Source organism: Euphorbia lathyris, chromosome 3 (genome assembly GCF_963576675.1).
Source record: "Euphorbia lathyris chromosome 3, ddEupLath1.1, whole genome shotgun sequence".
Lineage (NCBI taxonomy): Eukaryota > Viridiplantae > Streptophyta > Magnoliopsida > Malpighiales > Euphorbiaceae > Euphorbia > Euphorbia lathyris.
In genome coordinates, this window is record NC_088912.1 from 103827916 (window position 1) to 103835591 (window position 7676).

At 32.8% G+C, this 7676-nt stretch overlaps 1 non-coding gene across 1 annotated transcript; it reads left to right on the plus strand.

Moving 5' to 3' along the window:
• The first annotated feature begins 2034 nt into the window (after nucleotides 1–2034).
• Nucleotides 2035–2141, plus strand: LOC136225143 (small nucleolar RNA R71). Its single transcript, XR_010686875.1, has one exon. It is a non-coding gene; the product is annotated as a small nucleolar RNA R71 (small nucleolar RNA).
• Nucleotides 2142–7676: the final 5535 nt, after the last annotated feature.

The following is a 7676-nucleotide window of genomic DNA, read 5'->3' on the forward strand; positions in this document are numbered from 1 at the left end:
TTAGTAATCTCATTTTTTACTACTTCTTTCATGTTCGGATTTAGGCGTCTTTGCCTATCCGCTTTAGGTGGCTTATCTTCTTCTAAGTGAATTCTATGCATTACAATACTTGGATTAATACCTTTTAAGTCAGAAATTTGCCAACCCATACTTCCTATCCTACTTCTAACAACTTCTTTCAACTTCTCTTCTTGGACTTATGTTAATTTGTTAGAGATAATAATAGGTAGAGAATCGCCTTCGCCTAAGAAAGCGTACCTCAAATGACTTGGTAATTCCTTAAGTTCTAATTTAGGTGGAACTATAATCGAAGGCGGAACTGGTCCATCTTCTCGAATCAAAGGTTCTGGGTCCTTATCTTCTAGTTCCTCACTCATTATAGGTTCTATTATTTCTTCTTTCTGAACAATGTCATTTACACATTCTTCAATTAAATCAAGTTTCATACAAGCTAAATCCTCCATAGGATATTTCATCGCTTGATTCATATCAAACTCAATCTTATCATCTCCTATTCGTAAAACTACTTTCCCTTCCGATACATCAACTAGAGCACGTCCCGTGTTCATGAACGGTCTACCAAAGATTAGCGGACAATTTACATCATAAGCAAAATCTAAAATAACGAAATCGGTAGGAAAAATAAATTTGTCAACTTTAACTAAAACATCCTCAATTATACTGTATGGTCTTTTAGTGGTTTGATCCGCTAATTGTAAAACCATATTGGTACGTTTGATGTCTTCTTCTAAGCCTAACTTATTAAATATAGATAATGGCATCAAGTTAATGCTTGCTCCTAAATCACAAAGACAACTGGGGAATTCTATATCTCCCAATTTACATGGAATGGTAAAACATCCGAGATCTTTGAGTTTTGTGGGCAAATTGCTTGACACAATCGAACTGCAATCTTCAGTTAGTGAAATGGATGAAATTCCTTCCCAACTGATTTTCTTTGAAATTAAATCTTTGAGGAATTTACCATAATTGGGAATTTGCGTAATCGCATCCATAAATGTTAAATTAATATGCAAATTTTTAAGTTTGTCTAAAAATGTTAAAAGTTGTTTATCATAGTCCTTGTTGCGGACTTTGTGTGGAAAAGGTGGTTTGGGTACAAAAGTTTTTGTACTAGAGTCAATCGGTGCATCTTTTTGATTTAACGTATCTTCTTTGGGCTTTGGTAAATCAGTTCCAGGTAAAGTCGAATTTCCGGGCATTTCCGGGCCTAAGTAGTTTTTCCCTGAACGGAGAGTGATAGCCTTAACATGCTCTTTCGGATTTTCTTCCGTATGGCTTGGAAGACTTCCCTCTTTGCGGGATGGAATTGATTTAGCGAGTTGTCCAATTTGAATCTCCAAATTATGGATGCTAGATGATTGGTTTTTAATAAGCTGATCGAATTTATTCTCGATCCGTTTAAAACCATCGTCGTGATTACTTATTTTTCCGCTCATAGCATCAATGAATTTGTTGATTTTAGAAGATAAGGTGCTAATCGAATCTCTTGATTGATTTTGATAATTAGTAGTACGATTTTGATTAGCATTAACATTATTATTGTTATTATCTCTCCAGTTAAAGTTAGGATGATTTCTCCATCTAGGATTATATGTATTGGAATAAGGATTATTAGTTTGGTTTTGTCATTGGACAAAATTTACCTGTTCAATTTCACTCATACCTTCGTAATCCACATCCGTTTGGATTGGTTGACCATTAGGATCATACGGTGCCATAAACCTATCAATTTTGTGCGACAAGGCGGAAAATTGGGCTTGCAACATCGCTACTGGATCAAGATTCACTATACCTTTAACTGATGATGTTGTTGAGGATGATGGTTTCGCTGATGGTAGGTGTCCACGTTCCGCGGGCCACATATTGCTGTTGATTGCCATTTCCTCCAAAAGTTCTCTTGCTTGGGCAGATGTTTTCTTCATGAATAACCCTCCAGACATAGCATCCAATGAACTTCTAGTTGTAGGATTTAGTCCATTATAAAATGTTTGCATTAAAAGTTCAGCGGGCAATTGGTGGTGTGGGCATAAACGTTGAAGTTCTTTAAAACGTTCCCAAGCCTCATAAAGAGTTTCATTATCATTTTGAGAAAAAGATGTTAACTCTCTAATGACTCTTGCGGTTTTTGCTAAAGGAAAATTTTTTGATAAAAATGCTTGGGCTAATTGCTCCCAAGTCTCAATTGATGCGGCTGGCATAGAAGTTAACCATTCTTTGGCTCGATCCTTCAAAGTAAAAGGAAAAAGGCGAAGTTTGATTGCTTCTGCAGTCACATTTGGTATTTTAAAAGTGTCACAAATTTCTAAGAAATTTGTCAAATGGGTATTAGGATTTTCGTTAGGTAACCCGTAAAATGTTACATTATTTTGCAACATATTAAGCAACGCAGGCTTAATTTTAAATTGATTTGCATGAATCTGGGGTCTAACTATACTGTTTGTTACACCGGCCACTCCTGGCCTAGCGTAATCTATAAGTGTGGCCATTACTTCTGGCTCGGTAATTTTAGTTTTTATTGGGGTTTTGTTTTTGTTTTTCTTTTCTCTCTTGTTCTTTTTAAGAGTTCTTTCAATTTCTGGGTCAATAGGATCTGGTGACGTGCCCGAACTTCGAGAACTGCGCATGAACTTGAAATTTCGCACGAACCGAAACTACCTACAAAACAGAACTTGAAAAATAAATATGTTAGTAATTGAAAATAAGTAAAAATATAAAAGTTTGAATAAGTATGAATAAACCTAGATTCGTAATAAAACACGAAAAATTTAAAATTTTGTCAAAAATTTTGGCGAATCCCCGGCAACGGCGCCAAAAACTTGTTGAGCGATTTCCGCAAGTGCACGGTATACGCTTGTAGTAATAAAAGATATCGATCCCACGGGGAACGCTTTTTTAAACAAAACTTATTTATAATCGGTTAAATTTACTTTTAGGTTTATAATATGGAAAAATCGTTTAATCGGTTTTAGTTTTGAAATTGCTAGAATGAGAATTAGATTAGAATATGAAGATGTTAGAAAATATCTGATTTAAGAATGAATTTGCAAAACAGGAACGTTTTAGTACTTTAGAAAAGTAAACAGGTATATTTGTTTGCATTAAGCAAAGAAACAACTTTAAACTTTGTATGAATTATAACGATGAAATAAATGACGGAACCTCTAATTAATTGGCTTTGAACGTGACAAAACCCTTATTCGGGATAATTACCCTTAACCAAATTAAAACTCTACCGAGATAATAATTTGCCTAAGTGTTCAACAAAGTTTCCTTGTAAAGATTTGAATTAAATACGTTTTAATGAAAACACCAGCATCAATCCACTTCGGCTCATTTACCAAAGTGCTGCATAAAAATCTATCGAATAGAACGGACTTTATTAGATGAAATATAAATTGATACAAGTTTACAGAGAACATGGAGCATTGAATTCTTCGACGGCGTGCAAGTGAACGGGTTGTCAATCCTTTCCTTGGGTTTCGTTCGAGTTTGTCAGGCTCAGGGGCGAATCCTCTACTCAATCTTCTCGCTGAATCTTCGTAATAGAGACTGGGTCGGTCTACTACCAAAATGAAAACTAAACTGGAAAAATGTCTAAACGCTACTGATTTTGTTATTAATTTGTAAACAATGTGTGTACATCATATTGCTTTTTACAGAATCTAAATCTAACTTCTGAATCACTTGATTCGGAATTTCTGCATAAATTCTATACTAATCTCTTTTTTCTACATATATCACTATATGTCATTATATATCTTCTTCAACTCTCCATCAACTCTTTATTTATAGATGTTGAAGAGTCTTGATCGAAATGTCGTGTCCGTTGTGAAAAGACGTATCCGTTGTGAAGGGATGTATACCTTGTGAAGGGATGTTCTTATCCATTCGAACGATCGCGTTCCGTTGAAAACGAAAGTGTGCAAAATGGTTTCCAAATCTCCTGCTCGTACCGAGATTTATCAAATTCACTACCGAGAATGGGGGAGCATCAAATGTACTTCGGACGAAGGGGAAAAGTGACTGGTGACGCGTGTCGCGACCGTGAAAAGGGGAAGCCGCGGTCGCGGCACGGAGCTTTTTTCGTTTTTTCGCTCTCGTTCGTGTCCTCGACTTGGCGTTATTAATTTTCGTCGTCTTCGACTCCTTTTGTAGGGATTTTCTTCTATTTTTGAGCTCTTTTTACTCCTATTTGGATTTTACCAAATATTTATGTACTTTGCATGAAAGAAACATATTCGAAAGTAAAAGCTTTCTAAATAGGTATAAATAGCATAAATTCGTAGCAATATTGATGTAATTATTGATGATATTTTAGGTATATTTTGGGCTTAACAAATCTCCACACTTAATTTTTTGCTAGTCCCGAGCAAAATTTCACTGAACTAATTTTCTAACTAATCTCTTTATGAAAATAAAACATATATCTTTGTTTTACCTTTTAAACTAGTTAAGCCGAAAAGACTAACTTCGCATGGCAAATTTATACGCAAAATATCAAACTAACTTAGTATAAATACGATATATCATTCGTCTTGTATTTCCAATTTTGAATTGAAGCATTCGGGACAATGTAAGCACGCATGTTATTGAGTCGATAGAAAAGTTAAATAAGAACCGGATCCAGAACGAAATCAATGATTAAAAACTTAATATGGAAAATAATTGATTAAAGGGTTAATTCTTAAAACATGTAAATTCGAGATCTTAATTATTCTTTTTAGGCTTAATAATCATTTGCCCCCTGAACTTGTCCAAAAAGCTTGAGTGGTCTCCTGAACTTTCAAAGTGTTCTGATAGCTCCTTGAACCTGCATAAAATGTTCAGTTAGCCCCCTGAACTTGCGTAAAATGTAATCAATTGATCACTCGGCCGTAAAAAAGTAAGTTAAATGTAGAAGATGTATTCCACGAGTCTTAAAAAAAAATAAAACGACCAAAATCGGAGTATACAATTCTAATATTAGAAAAGACAAGTTGTATAGTTGAGCAAACAATAACTTACTTTTTAATCTATTTTTTAATTATGTAATAACATTCTAAGATGCGTGAAATACATTTTCCGCATTTAACTTATTTTGTTACGACCGAGTGATCAATTGATTATATTTTACGCAAGTTCAGAGGTTAACTGAACATTTTATGCAAATTTAGGGGGCTATCGGAATACTTTGAAAATTCCGGGGGCCAATCAATCTTTTTGGACAAGTTCAGGGTACAAATGATGTATTAAGCCTTCTTTTTAACTTAACTTTTAGCAAAATCTTTTCTTTTCGGTACCAGTTTTTCAAAATATCCAATATTTGTACTTAATCAAGGTTTGTTATTTTGCGAATGAATTATGAAATAACAAAGTTTCAATTTTTATTTTATCCATCGTTTTCACTGTACAGTAATCAAGCATTTGAATTTTGAGATGTTTGGATGAAATAGCATTAATTAAAGAAGTTTCTAGCTATCAGCCAAATCTTTCTTGCTTAATCTCATTTTTAATTCCTTAATTGCGTTTACTGTACATTAATTAATACAGCTTTGTGATTTCTGACGTATGAGATGTTTGTGCCTTGCAGACTCATTCTATGAACAGCAAAAAAGTTTAGTCTAAGTATTATTAGAGATGACATGTATTTTGAAATCGTTGGCGGATGGTTAGTTGTGATAATGTTAGAATGGGTAAATTTGAGTAATTTTTATATTATGTTTTGAAGAGCGTTTTGGGATAAAAAGAGCGGTTTTGACCAACTTTAGCGGTTTGACCACTGAAACCGCTGATTGGAGTGTTTGGTGGAGAGAGGTTTGGGAGAGAGTCTTGGGATGAAAACGCTAATTTAGAAAAACTCCTAGGAGCTTTTTCATTTAGCGTTTTGCAATATTAAAATTAATGGACTTCTTTACCTCCTCCAGCCAAATAAACGTTTCATTCGATCCTCTCATCTTCTCCTGCGCTTTTCTTCAATTTTTTGCTTCTTGCGACCTTAGGAAGAAATCTGGGAATCTGTTTGTTGCAGAAGAATTTTTTCTTTTTTTGAAGAAGCTCTTCATCAAGGAGATTAGTTGATTAATTTTTGTTTGCTTGCATAAGATTCTCTTCTTATTGATCATATGGTGTAATGATAGAAATTTCAAATTTCAATACATAAAACACTATAGGTCATAATTTTTGTTTAGTAGAAATCTAAAATTATCATGTAAAACACTTGTATCTACTAATCAAAGTAAAACACATATTTTTGTACGATGTAGGGCATATTTTGTTAATAGAACGGTAATAGAAAAATATGTGCATTAATAAAGACATGAAAATACTTTTAATTATTTTAAATATATTTTTATGTATTAAAAAAAGAAATGCCCTTATTCGTCTTTTTGCACAAACCACTATTATCAATCAGCTAATTTTTACCAAACAGGTCTACACAAACCGTTTGTCAAATCAGCTAATGTAATCAGCTAACAGCTAACAGCTAATGTAATCAACTAATAGCTAACAGTTAACAGCTAATTCCCAAACAATGCCATAATAGTTATAAGGTAACACGTTGAATATGTTTCGAAGTATGGTGGTTATATTATAATACCGTCAAAATGAGTAAAATTCAATAACAATAAAACGAGTGTAATTACTAATTACCAAAAAAAAAAAACTATTTATTTTTGGATTAAGGTGCAAAAATATACCTAATATTTTGGGTCAGGAGAAATTTTACTCCACGTTCAAAATGGTACAATTTTACTCATAATGTTGGAAGCCAAAAGTAATTTTACCACTAACGTTGATAAATTGGATCAATTTGAGAAATAATTCATCAAATTGTCAATTTGAGAAATAATTCGGTCATAAATCTTGTCATTTTATCAGTAACAAATTAAGAACATATATTGAGATGTGAAAAAAAATAAAAAAAATATACTGGCTTTTTTGTACGAATTATACAAAAAAATTTAAAAATTCACCGAATTTATAAATATTAATTTCAAATTCTATTATTAGATTATAAAAAATATGAAATCCTTTTTTTAGAACGAAGTGTTATGCAATTGGTGCAGAATAAGAAAGAAAAATATCCGTGTTTTATAATAGTGTCTGAAATTGACCCAATTTATCAATGTTAGGAGTAAAATTGCTCTTGGCTTCCAACGTTAGGGGTAAAATCGCACCATTTTAGACGTTGGGAGTAAAATTGCTCCGGATATTTTTAAATCTAAATTTCTAATTTTTTTTTTTGTGTATTAGACCCCTAAATTCTAAATTCTAATTTTTTTTAGTCTGTTAGTCTTTTCAAATCCAAATTTCTAATTTTTTTTTTTTTTTTTTTGCCTCTTAGGCATCCATAAATCCTTTTTTTTTTTTTACATTTTAAGAATCTTAGACATAATCTAGTTTAATTTTAAAAAGTTTTACATTGATACTTAAAAATTGGTTCTTGATCACTCAGATTATAACACGTATATATACGAAAAAAAGTTTGAGCAAGTTCCATTTAGCAAATATTTTTTTTTCATGCACATGCAAAATCAACCCCAAAACCGACCAATTAGTATTCGCCACTGCTCATGAACAAGCCCGCTGAGCAATTCATGAACAGAATGTTGAGCTCGAACTTAAACGTGTTAATTTTCTAACAATCTTAGTCTGAGCAGACCAAAACTCGG